Raw genomic sequence first — 14,320 nt, 5'->3', positions numbered from 1 at the left:
GAGCAAGAAGGAGGGCAGAGTTAGGTGAAGCTGTGCGGAGAAAGAAGGTCAGATGAGGTGGATCCTGGTGAGACCCAGAAAGAGGTTTGGACTTTATCTTAAATGCAGTTTTAATCTCTTGAAAAGTTTTAAGTGGAGGATCTAAGTCGATGATGGGCTATGTGTGTAGAATGCAAAGGAAGTCTGAGAGTGACTCAGCGTGATTCCAATTCAGCTTGTAAATGGTATGACTTCATTTAAAAGAGCATGTTCTATACATCTATGTCAACTAATAAAAATAAATGAAAAAAAAAAAACAGTATGACTTTTTTACCTTCTATGTTTGACAGAAATTAAGTAATATGTGTATTGTTATTTGGCCAGAAAAGTGATGTGATAAAAGATTCCTATTATTTTTCTGTGCCCTTAGTCTGCAATTCTAGTTATCACTGCCTAGATAAGTGATAATAAAATTAAAAAAAATTTTTTTTTCTGATCTATAAGTGAATAAATATTTGTCTTCTAAATGTCTTGAAAGATTAATTAGTGAGGGTGGTGATATGTACGTGTGTCTGCATGGGAAATCCAGTGAAAAGTCTAAAACATGGTGTGCATGTGTTAGTCACTCAGTCTTGTTCAACTCTTTGCAACCCCAAAAGGCTCCAGGCAAAAATACTGCATGCGTAGTCATCCCCTTCTCCAGGGGATCTTCCTGGAACCAAACCCAGGAATCAAAACCAGGTATTCCGCATCGCAGGCAGATTCTTTACCACTGAACCATCAGGGAAGCCTAAAACATGGTAGGTGCTATTATTTTTAATAATAGTTCCCAACTGCTTGTTAAGGGATCACCCACCAATAGGATAGAATTGCCTAAAATTTAGATGGCTAGCTACCCAAAATGGCAAGTGTAATGTTTTAGACTCTTGGAATGTAGAAGTTAAATAATAATAGTTTTGCTTAATTGAAAATAACACCAAACACTCATGATATATAGCAACTGTAAGTTTGATGTGAGAAGAATCTGAATCACACTATTAAATGCACTGTGGAAAAGTCATTAAAAAAGAGAGTGGGCCTTTGGCTTTGTCAATTGGTGAATACAATCAACCATCATTATTATTCAGCTACACCATATGTATTACTGTTAGTTGGCAAAAAATGAGTAAAGTGCCTCAGTTTACAGAAATTAAAAAGCTAAACGGTGATATCTGACCTCATAAAGCTTTCAGGCCTGTGGGTATTACTAGATGTTATTCGTTGATCACAAAAAGTTAAGTAGTAGTTTCAGTTGTTCCTTGTGATTATTCATTCTACTGATCAGATAATTATATAACAGCAAGTGGTAGAGGTTCATGAAGTAAGTTACTAAACATAAGATTAGAACAAAAAAAGACTTTTTTTCTGGACTCTATAAAGGAAAGTTTCATACTGTTCATGGAATTCTCATGGGAAGAATACTGGAGGGGGTTGTCATCCTTCTCCAGTAGACCAGAGAAGACTTGAGAGTCCCTTGGACTGAAAAGAGATCAAAGGAGTCAATCCTAAAGGAAATTGATGCTGAATATCCATTGGAAGGACTGATGCTGAAGCTGAAGCTTCAATACTTTGGCCACTTGATGCGAAGAACTAACTCACTAGAAAACCTCTGATGCTGGGAAAGATTGAATGCAAATGGAGAAGGGAGCAGCAGAGGATGAGATGGTGAGATAGCATCACTGACTCAATGGACTTGAATTTGAGCAAACTCCGGGAGACAGTGGAGCACAGGGAGGCCTGGCGTGCTACAGTCCATGGGTCGGAAAGAGTGGTCACCACTGAGCAACTGAACAACAGTGACAATAAAGAAGGTAGAACATGACTCCCCAAAGAGGCCCAAGTCCTAATCCCTGGAATCTATGAATAGGTTAGGTTATATAACAGAGGAATTAATGCTTTAGATGACATTGAGGTTTGTCAATCACCTGACCTTACCATAGGCAGACATCTCCTATTACTTCAGTGGGACTAGTATAATTCTAAGGACTTAGAATTAAAGGAAGGAGGCAGAAAAGGAAAGTCAGACGTAGATCTGACTACTGAAGAATGAGCTGAGACTTCTGGGGAGCTTCAGAGATGAATGTTGCTGGCTTTGAGGATGAAGAAAGGGGATCTTGAAAGAAGAAATGTGGATGGTCCCTAAAAAAGGCAAGAAAAGGGGTTCTCCCCAAGAACCTTTAGAAAGAAACATAGCCTTCCTTACATCTTGATTTTAACAACATGAGCTCTCCATGGTCTTTGGCCTAATTAATTAGCTCACAGATAGTCACAGGATCCAAACAAGAATTGAAATTTGATATGAGTAATGAAAAATATATGGTCTTTCTTTTGTATCACAAGTGGTAATGATGCAGTTTTGGAACTGCAAGAGCCAGCATGTCTAGTGAGAAATGAAGAATGTAGCCAATGAGTGAAAATGAAAGAGGCAAGCCAGCTATTTCTTAGACTTCGCAACTGCATAAGTCAATTGAAAAAATATTCTTTTTTTCACTTTTTTCTTATATAGTTTGAAATGAGCTTCAGTCACTTGCAAGAGAAGGGGTACTGACTAATACACAGTCTACTGATAAATATCTGGTAGCTTGGTAATGAAGATGAAGGTATAGTTCCTGTTCGTGAGGTACATCCAGTTTAGTGGAAGGAATAACAATTTAGACAAGTAATTATTTTAATGTGATCAATGCCAATTAGAGAAATGTGAAAAACAAAGGAATGGAAACTTAGGAAAAGTAACAGCTAACCAGACCTTATTGGTGCAAAAAAGAAAATTATAACATTTAATTACTGAGTTACTCTAATAAAAGGAAATAAAGTGTGTGAAATATTAAAGCAAGGATTCCCAGGTGGTGCTAGTGGTGAAGAACCCGCCTGCCAATGAAGGAGACATGAGACGCAGGTTCCATCCTGGGTTGGGAAGATCCCCTGGAGAAGGGCATGGCAACATACTCCAGTATTCTTGCTTGGAGAATCCCTTGGACAGAGGAGCCTGGTGAGCTACAGTCCATAGGGTTGCAAAGAGTCGGATACAACTGAAGCCACTTAGCACACATGCAATATTAAAGCAGTTTGTAAACTTCAAATTTCTACACAATATACATTTTCATTATCAAGATTATATTAACCCAGTCAAAAATCCTGCTTGTTCATGATTTTCTTCTTCTGTCTTTTCCTACAGAAAAATGGAAAATAAACAAAAAAATCATAATAAGGACTAAAAGTTGATTTAGATAATACCTTTAGAACTTAATATTCTAGCAATTTCTGTGATAACTGTTACTTAGTTAGACCAACTTCCCACAATAACTCTCTAGGAGGTAGTGACTGATTGAAGCACAATGATTTGTTTTATTAAATTGTGCAGAATGATGGCTTTATTATGATCATTAGCGTAAGATTAAACTTAATTTCTCTCTAACCATGGCTTATAATTAAGTAGATTAGGGTAGAAAAATCCCAGGGGATAACAGAATCTAATGTATAAATACACATTTCTAAACTGACTCACAAACCAGATATATATATAAATCTTACTGTTCATCCTAAACCAATAGTCAGCATCCAAAGAAATCTCTTTTGGAATCTAGTCTCTGTTTAACATGTGCCAAGCACTGTGAGAGGTACCTGGGAGGGAATGATGAGTAAGACAATCCCTGCCCTCTACAGGTTTGTTCTTACATAGCTGGTGATAACATAGACCCTTTCACAGATAGAATAATCGTACAATACTATTCATTTTCCAAACTGTAGTTGCAACCTAAATTTAGTGACATTCTCTGGAACGTATCAAACAGTAATTCTGGTCTTTGTATTCAAATAACTATTTTAAAATACTGAATTTGGTAGAAAAAATGATTTTTCACTGAGGCTTTGTAGGTCTGATTTTTCTTTTCCTCTACTCATCTTTCTCCCTCATTTGAGCAGATTAGGCGCATTTAATCATTTTTAATCACTTAATGCACTGAAGACTTCACTGGGCAGGAGACTTCAGAACTTCATTCAGTCAAGCTTGGTGTTTCTGAAATTATGGCAGAATGCTAAGCTTTAAAATTAATATTTAGATTCTTATGAGGGTTTTTTTCTCTTTTAGATAAAAAGAAATGCATCATACTACCAGACAGATGAGATACATCATTAAGCTGAATGGAATTTCCCAAACAATAAGTAGCACAGCATAATCTGTAACTGCCTTGTTTCCTCAGGGGAGAAAAAAGGCTTTTAATCAACCCTTACTCCAAAATAATTTGAATCATTAATTGAGTATTTCCTTGTCGCTTGTACTATGTTTAGAAAATAAAGTTAATAGTGTGCTTATTTTTTGGGCTCCAAAATCACTGCAGATGGTGATTGCAGCCATGAAATTAAAAGATGCTTACTCCTTGGGAGGAAAGTTATGACCAACCTAGATAACATATTGAAAAGCAGAGACATTACTTTGCCATAAAGGTCCGTCTAGTCAAGGCTATGGTTTTTCCAGTGGTCATGTATGGATGTGAGAGTTGGATCATAAAGAAGGCTGTGTGCTGAACTATTGAGGCTTTTGAACTGTGGTGTTGGAGACGACTCTTGAGAATCCCTTGGACTGCAAGGAGATCCAACCAGTCCATCCTAAAGGAGATCAGTCCTAGGTGTTCATTGGAAGGACTGATGCTGAAGCTGAAACTCCAGTACTTTGACCACCTGATGCGAAGAGTTGATTCATTGGAAAAGATCCTGATGCTGGGAGGGATTGGGGGCAGGAGGAGAAGGGGACAACAAAGGATGAGATGGCTGGATGGCATCGCTGACTCGATGGACATCAGTTTGAGTAGACTCTGGGAGTTGGTGATGGACAGGGAGGCCTGGTGTGCTGTGATTCATGGGGTTGCAGAGTCGGACAGGACTGAGCTGAACTGAACTGAACTGAACTGAATGAGATTATAAGGTGACACAGTTAAGCAATAGTGACCCACTGAGATTTTCTGTTTGATAAGAACTTATCAGTTTAATAAGAACTTCTGTTTGATAAGAAGATTTTAACATTAGATCATAATGTTTCAGCTTAAATGTCATTTTATGCTGAATCAATATTTTTAGGACATTTTACTGATGTACAAATCCAAAACAGTAGAATATGTTATTTTTACCTACCTGACATAATATACAATAATGCAAACAAAATAGTTCATTAAGATGCTTGAATTAATTATATGCTTACTGATGTACATTGAAGTAAATGAGAGAACTGAAAGCTGGAAAGTAGCCAAATGAGTAATAAACTACTTTAAGACTGTCTAGAGAGAGAGTTAATAATATTATAGTCATCAGACATTTGAAAATACCCTCAGGGTAATTATAAACATTTGCAGTAAATTAAGAGGAATGTGTCCATTTTATGGGCCTTGATTAAACCTACATTAAGACTGCATGGATTAAATACTGTGATTCCTAGGAATGCATTCATGCTGATGGCACCCCAAAGTTCGTTTCAGAGAGTTCTACCATATGACAATTTAACTTGCAAGGCAAGGATGATATACAGGAGGGTAGTACTTAAGTACCTCAGGTCACTCAACTACATACTGACCCTTAATTAGGGATCATTAAATAGTATTTGTAGAATGCAAGAGTCCATAAATAATATATTCATTAATCCTTAAAGCTGGATTTATTTGTTTTTATGCATATGGGTGTCAAAAAGTAAATATTCCTGCATATAAAGAGAAATTTGTTTTCACTTAGTATTTTTGAGGCTAAGATTTTTTTTTATCAAAGCCTGTTATTTACATTTTGGTTTCTGATTTTCAGAAATACTTAGTTTAACAAATTATAGTATACATTTACATACAGACAAAAGTCTTATTGTAAAATGAATAAGGCTCTCCTGAAATAATAAGGAAAATGCCAGAAAAGCTAAGAACATAAAATAAGTCTAAGTTGATCAAAATCAACAAAAACAAACAAACTGAACCAAAGAAGAGCGTACTTTAAAAGCAGTTTTAAGTGGTGAATTATAAAGACAAATATTTATTAATTTTAAACATCTGAACTATAATTTGATAATATTCGATTTAAAAATTCAATTAATCAAACAGAAATAATCTAATTCATATTTATTATTTTTTTCAAGCTGACAAGGGAAGCATATGTGTCCACATAAGCCTACCCTTCACCTAGAGGGTCATCATGTAACTCAGATTGCTGACTGAGAGCCCGCATACCCCAGAACAAATTATTTGGTTCAAGAAGAAGCACAGGGCCCAAACACAGCTTGAGACTTTATAGGAGGATAAATAGCCCTACGCATGATATTAATATAAGGACAAAGAAGGGAAGAGGCCTTTTTTAATGTGATAATCTCTACGAATATACTTGGAGTTACCAACGCCAACTGTCTAGCTTGAGAATGAAGCAAATGCATGAAGAGAAATAGAGTTGAGGCTATAGGAAGAGTGCAAACTAACCTTCAGTTAGTTCATGTCTGTGTGTCATTACTTTTATAAGCCTCTTGTATCCCTATCATCATATTACCCCTCCAAGCTCCATAATTGGACCCAGATAATAAATCTACAAATAGGTCCATTCTAATATTAAGTGTGGAACCAATATTTTTTAGGTTAAGGAAATTAAATAACCCAAATAGTTCTTTAGATGAAATGAGCATCAACTTTTCTCCTTATGTCACTCTTGTAAATCAGTTCTATTCAGCCCATCCATCCCTGAAATTCAACTTTTATTTCAATATCTTTAAAACAGAAATGTCTCATTAAAGCAATCTATATGCTTTTATTCTATTTTAAAGATCACTCACTTCTATAACTTTCTGGCTTCTGTATACTGTCAGTTCCAAGACTCCTGGATTCTGGAATCTAGCTGTTGGCTCTGGTACATTCAACTAATTTCTTGCTTAGACCTCTCTGATAGTGAGCCTGCCTGGACCATTGCTTTTAATGAGTCTTCCTGGGTATTATATTTATTACACCTTGACCAAACGCCCTCTCAGAGATTTGGCTGAAAGCATAAATAGCATGATAATAAAATTGAAAATGATGCAAGATTGGAAGGGGAGGGCAATATAATGAGTAATTATGATAAAGATTTAATATAAAAAATTAGAAAGGCAAAAGTTATGTGAAAACACAAGTGTTTTTTGTTTTGCTAAAAAGCAGTAAAGGTCTCACCTCTCTAAGGCAATAAGATAGCATGTGGCATACTGTATAATCAGTCTAATATATACATATACTTATATATATAATCAGCCACATACAGAAATATTGAAAAAATAAAATAGATAAGGATAAAGGCATTTGTTAGAAAGCATATCTAAGAAGATATGAAGAAAGATATGAAGAAGATATGAAGAAAGCATATCTAAGAAGCATACATATCAGGTTGACAATAGTAAACTGTTCTTGGTACTTAGGCACTAGAAGACTGAGTGGGTTCATGGGATGTAATCAATTCTTTACTTATTGATAAATGACTACAAGCAAAAGGATTATTTTATACTACTCCAGAAATGGATTATTTTGTCCAGTATGTTTTAAGTATTATAAAAAGAAAATGTTTTTGCCAATTAGAAATGTCCAGTATCCATTTATAAGATAGTCTCCTTGAGAATACAACGAGTTCTCTCTTGCTTGGAGGATTCTGGCAGGGAAACAGTGCTACCAATCAAAGATGTTGCAAAAAATGTCTACTGAAGCTTCTTGCTTCCAGATGCCTTTTCTAGGAACAAAGCTGGCTGCATCAGAAACATCAGAAGAGGTGTTAACATTTAGTGCCTACCTTGCAAAAATTCTGATTCCAGGTGTCTATGATGGAGCTGAGGTATTATGATGATTAAGAAGTTCTTCCAGTCATTCTTATCTATTATCAAATTTGGGTTCCAGGTGTCCACTACACTCAATTCTAACCCTTTGTCTCTGAAACCATAATCAATAAGTGATCACAATTTAATTCTGATTCTTCATTCGAAATTCTAAGTAAATTGATTTTTTCCTTTTTTTCTTTTTCTTTACTTTTTTTTTCATTTTCAGATTATCTAATAGGTTTTTCTGTCTTCTAATTTTTAATAAGATATAATTTACCTACAATAAATAAATAGAACTTACATGTATAATTCAAAGGTTTATTGTGTTGCACTCAAAACAAAAAATTGAATATCTCTGGTACCAAAGAAGGTTATCATGTGTCCTTTTCCAGACAGTCCACTCCTGGCCCAGAGACGCAACCACTTTATGACTGGATCACCAAGATTAGTTTTATATGTTACCAGAATTCATATAAATGGAATACTATAGCATATACTTCTTTTCTTGCAGGCTTATTTCACTCAAATTTTTATAGTTGAATATTTCAGTGGTTCATTTCTTCTTATTGCTGAATAGGATTCCATTGGAGGAACACTCCACAATTCCTTGAACCATTTTCAAACTTATGGATATTTAAGTTGTTTCCAGTTTTGGACTTTATGAATAATGCTAATATAAGGATTTTTATGTAAGATTTTGCAAAGATATACATTCACATTTATCTTGGTAAATACCTGGAAGTGACATGGGTAAGTCACGTGGTGGACAAATATTTAAATTTGTAATGAATTGCCAAATGGTCCCATAAGTGCCTGTATATTTTTACATACGACTCTCTGTGGAGGATTTTGGTTTGCCACATTCTTGCCCATGTGTAGTAATGGCCTTCAGTCAGTCTAGTGGGTACTGATTAGTATCTTATTTTAATTGGCATATACCTGTGGACTAAAAATGTTCAGCACTTCTTATGTTTATTGGCTGTTTATATATCTTCTTATATGAATTCTTTGAACAAACTTTTTGCACACTTTCAGTTGTTATATCTGTGTTGGTCTCATATTTTTGATTTGTAGTTTTGTTTGTTTAATTCTCTGAGCCCTTTATAGAGTCTATGTATTTGCATAAGTTTTTCAGGTATATGTATTGAAATTAATGCCCCAGTTTACAGTTTGCTATTTATTTTCTTAATGGTGTCTAATACGAACAGAAAGTTTTAACTACGATAAGGCTCATGTTGCTTGCTGTGCCCCAAGTATTAAAGTCCTCTCCCTCTAATTCAGGAGCTTAGTGTTTTCTGCCAGCGTACCTATAATTGAGTCAGGCTAGCTTGCAAGTAGGGTAAAATCTCAGGGCTTCTCTAGTGGCTCAGTGGTAAAGAATCTGCCTGTAATGGAGGAGATGAGGGATCCGATTCCTGGGTTAGGAAGATCCTCTGGAGAAGGGAATGGCATCCCACTCCAGTTTTCTTGCCTGGAGAATCCCATGAACTGAGTAGTCTTGTGGATACAGTCCGTGGGATCGCAAAGAGTCAGACACGACAGAAGCAATTGAGCACGCACGCTCGCACACACACAGGGCAAAAATTTCAGACCCTTCACAGTCCTTGATTATAACACATTAGAGCCCCAGCTGGAAGCAATCTGGGGACTATAGTTTTTCAACTGGAAGTATTACCCTCTCAAGCAAATTTGGCCTAAGGAGGAGAACGGTTATTGTATGGGCAAGCAGCTATTTCTGTTGAGAAGTCAGCCTACTTTGACTCAATGACTGTCCTGTTTTCAAATTTACAATGATAAACAAACCTCCAGAATTGATGTACAACATTTTTTTCTTGAATGATATTAATATGCAGGCTTAAAGTCAGGTATGCTTTGACACATTTTCATTTGTAAATTCTTAAGAAATTTGTGTCAGAAATTAATCTTATTATTTCTATAGCATCAAAATAGTCCAGTAGTTGAAAGCAGGAAGAGACACTATCAGTGCTTGAATTCAGGCTTTTGGAACTTGGTTTCAAGTCACCTGACTTCTTACTATCTCAGCTTTTTTCATCTGTAATATAATTACCATCATCAACATCATCTACCTCACAGAGCTGCTATGAGAATTAAACGAACACGAAAGCATTTACAACAGCCTGGATATCAATAAATGTTTCCTATAAGATTATCCCCTTGTTATACTCTGGTGTGATAGTTCACTGCACTCTCTTCATACTCATTATACATGGTCAGGAGTATGTGCTCTGGTCAGACTTTAAACTCAGTAATGATGCTTCTTAGGTATATTTCATAAACAAGTTACCCATCAGTTGTTTCTGTTTTCCAATTTGTAAAATTGTGATAATACTATAATCTACTTCATAGAGCTATTGAGAAAATTCAATAATATAATGTAAAATATTTATTCTACTGCCTGGCCAATAAAAATGCTCAGAGATACTATTTTTAATATTTTTATTTCTATAAGATTTGTTCACAGTGTCTATTGGAGTTGCTGCCTCTCAAACACTGTGAAAGTTAGGTAAGATTCTGAGAGGCAATAATCAAGATCAGAGTCTACCCATGAAGCCTTCTTTGACCACTGCTGCCTAAATTAAACACTTTCTTCACTGCATACCACTAGCACTCAGTTTATATTATTTATGACACAACATACTATTTTCTTTATTGAGATTATTATAAATATTTTCTATTTTAATTATGTTTCTTAAAGGTAAAGACTACATTCTGTAAAATTTTTAATGTCATGTTTTTCATTTTCACTAAGCAAGGGAATAATGAATATTTCTTGAATGACACAGTTTTAAAAGGTCAACACTTCAAGTCTTTTAAAAAATGTTGAGTCACTCCATTCAAATAGAGTTTCACACTTTTTTTTGTCTTTTCACCCATTTCTTTCTTTTATTTTTTAAGTTGCTCAGTTGTGTCCAACTCTATGTGACTGCATCAACTATAAAGTCCATGGAATTCTCCAGGCCAGATTGCTGGAGTGGGTAGTCTTTCCCTTCTCCAGGGGATCATCCCAACTCAGGTATCAAAACCAGGTCTCCTGCATTGCAAGCAGATTCGTTACCAGCTGAGACACAAGGGAAGCCCAAGAATACTGGAGTGGTAGCCTATCCCTTCTCCAAGGGATCTTCCCCACCCAGGAATCAAACCAGGGTCTTCATCCACTTACTTAAGAGTCAAAGATTTGAATTTTCTTTGTTAAGGAATTTATAGTAGACTTTTACACTGGGCTCATACTTCTCAGTTCAGTACAGTTCACTCGCTCAGTCATGTCTGACTCTTTGCAACCCCATGGAATGCAGCACGCCATGCCTCCCTGTCCATCACCAACTCCCGGAGTTTACTCAAATTCATGTCCATTGGGTCAGTGATGCCATCCAACCATCTCATCCTCTGTCATCCCCTTCTCTTCCCGCCTTCAGTCTTTCCCAGAATCAGGGTCTTTTCCAATAAGTCAGTTCTTTGCATCAGGTGGCCAAAGCATTGCAGTTTCAGCTTCAGCATCAGTCTTTCCAATGAATATTCAGGACTGATTTCCTTTAGGATTGACTGGTTGGCTCTCCTTGCAGTCCAAGGGACTCTCAAGAGTCTTCTCCAATACCACAGTGCAAAAGTATCAATTCTTCAGTGCTCAGCTTTCTTTATAGACCAACTCTCACATCCATACATGACTACTGGAAAAACCATAGCCTCGACTAGACAGACCTGTGTTGGCAAAGTAATGTCTCTGTTTTTTAATATGCTGTCTAGGTTGGTCATAACTTTCCTTCCAAGGAGTAAGCGTCTTTTAATTTCATGGCTGCAGTCACCATCTGCAGTGATTTTGAAGCCCGCAAAATAAAGTCTGTCACTGTTTCCAGTGTCTCCCCTTCTATTTGGTATGAAGTGATGGGATCAGATGCTATGATCTTAGTTTTCTGAATGTTGAGCTTTAAGCCAACTTAAATCTTAATTTAAGCTCATAATCATAATTAACTGCTTTTGAAAAAAGTGTTCCTCTGATAAACTGGATAAGAAGCCTAATCTTTTTCTTTAAGTATATTTTTCTAAGCAAAATACATCTTCAATAACATTTGGCTTCAGCAGGTGGCCTGATTCCATCCATGGATGATGCTTAATCTATTCCTTAATGAAAGTAACTCCTGATAACCAAGATAAAAGTCAAGTATAATTTTAATGTTTGAACTTAAAATGAGGACTATGATGAATGTATATGTAAATACATGTAGCCCTCTTCAAGATACAAGATATTTGGATAGCTTGATGTTTATTTTGGATTATAGCCCAGTTCTTTACTAGCAAGATTTATTGTAAGTATCAAAGGAAAATTTTCTTTCATTGAAGAAGAGTATTACTGGAAATGATTTTAAAAGTACAATCAGGATATTTTTTCATGAATTATTAAATTAAATAAGTTAAAATAAAGTTTATCATCAGAGTAAAGGAAAATGTTTTCATTATTCCTAAAACAAACACCGGTTCTAAGAGGATACAAATATGTGATTGTAAGCATCTTATTTATTCAAAGGAGATCGAAAGAAAAGAGATTGGGGAAATTCAAATGTATGCAAAGGAGTGTGTGGCCATGAATTTAGTGTACATTTAAAAAATTACTTACCAGTAATCAAAATGTCTTCTTTTATAAAAATTCCCTAAGTGTAATCCATGTAGGACTTGGGAACAAGATAATAAGGAATTTTCTTTTCTCATGGATATTTGTAATCATACAGTAAAAATCTCATTTTAATTTGTAGAAACATCATCAAAAGTTATTTTTCTGTTATTTATTTTACAGACAATTTGATAGGACTAACTAAGCAGTGTTTTCTCCTCTTAAATAAAGATTTAGAATTTAAAAATTCAATATTTCAAATTATATTTGAGTAGAGGTCATGAGAATACAATTTATGGTTATAAAATCCATAGATAATCTGACTAGAAAAAATTGACAAAGGGATACTCAGTATGTTGACAGTAGCGCTAGAGTTTACTATGTTCACTAAATAATTCTACTAGTGACTATCAGATTTGTGTTCCATCCTTACTTTTACTGATGAGCCAATTATTTTTATTTCCTTTTTGTTTACTTTATTCATTTTAGTCTCTTGGTCTTCGTTCTGTGACCCCTAAGTAATATGAATTAAGCAACAAAATAAGGATTTCCGTCCTGGGGACAAAGGACTGTGCTTTTAGAGAGTGTCACAGGATTTTGGCTGAAGTCTACCCATCAAGTTTAATGGAACTCAGCTGCCCAAACCCCATGTGACCTTTGAATATTTAGGGCTAATGTAGCTGCCACTTGCTTTCCGTCCCTAGGAGTCCACAGGAGCTCTTGTTTGCTGCTCCCAGCTTTCTGCCAACCTGTTTGTGCTTGGTTCTATTGATGTCACTTTCTGGCCACTCTTGTGTAACTGTTCTCTATGTTCAAAATGCTGAGCAGATTAGGGTAAGAAAACTCTCATTTTTAAATAGTTATTTATTTGCAAGGAAAATAAGTTGCACTTTAGAGCATAAATCTTAACGTTTTAAAATAAAAATGTAAAAACCAGGCCCATCCACACTGAAAGGAATTTTTTTTTTCTGTCTCCTTCTTAAGGCAAATTTCTAAGGAAGCACATGTTTCACAATATATATTCCTTATCAAAATCTGTTTATTTCCTCTCATTTGAACCTATCAATCTCTATTCTCCTCTCTTCCTAGTGACAAAAATAAGAGAGAAACTAGGTTTGAAAATCTCTGGGATTAGTCAGATAGAAAACAGGTAGATTTTAACTTGGGAAAAAAGTGTTTAAACAAAAATAACATTATTTAATTATTTACTATTAAATGTGTTGCTAAGCCACTTCAGTTGTGTCTGACTCATTGTGATCTTATGGATGGCAGCCTGCCAGGCTCCTCTATATATGGGATTCTCCAGGCAAGAATACTGGAGTGGCTTGCCATGCCCTCCTCCAGGGGATCTTCCTGACTCAGTGATCAAACTTGAGTCTCTTATGTCTCTTGCATTGGCAGGAGAGTTCTTTACACCTGGGAAGCCCTATTTTTGCTTACTTTTGTTAATGTAGCACAAGTAAAAATATTGAGACAAAATATCTTCTTAAGATATAGCAAAATGATTTAAGTAAAATACCTTGTGTTTTACCTTGGAAAGTTAAATAAATTAAGTATCTTTATACTAATCAGTATTTTTGTGAGAGTTCACATTGGAGACAATATGCTAGGCTAAATATAAGGCATTATAATTTCAATGACCCTCAAAGTGTTAAGTACTAAGTAGATTCTAAAGTCTATACAAAAGCATAAGAAAAATACTTCAGATATTTTTTTTAACTGAAAAATAGAAATGGGTAATATTTTTAAGTGTTCTACAATCAGCCCAAAATTATTCTTTTATTATTATATGTAGGTATAAATGCTTTTGAAAGAGGAAAAAATATAGCATTGTTTTCAATAACTTCCCATTATTTGAAAGATCAAGATATATGCAAAAGATTGAACCT

General features: G+C 35.3%; 1 protein-coding gene across 3 annotated transcripts in view; it reads right to left on the bottom strand.

Moving 5' to 3' along the window:
• GRID2 (glutamate ionotropic receptor delta type subunit 2) overlaps window positions 1-14,320 on the bottom strand; it is a 1,526,424-nt gene that overhangs the window by 735,402 nt on the left and 776,702 nt on the right. The gene's annotated exons all lie outside the window — the stretch shown is intronic.

This window comes from Odocoileus virginianus, chromosome 21, assembly GCF_023699985.2.
Source record: "Odocoileus virginianus isolate 20LAN1187 ecotype Illinois chromosome 21, Ovbor_1.2, whole genome shotgun sequence".
Taxonomy (NCBI): Eukaryota; Metazoa; Chordata; class Mammalia; order Artiodactyla; family Cervidae; genus Odocoileus; species Odocoileus virginianus.
The sequence above is the reverse complement of the archived record's forward strand: the minus strand, read 5'-3'. Positions and strand labels throughout refer to the sequence as shown.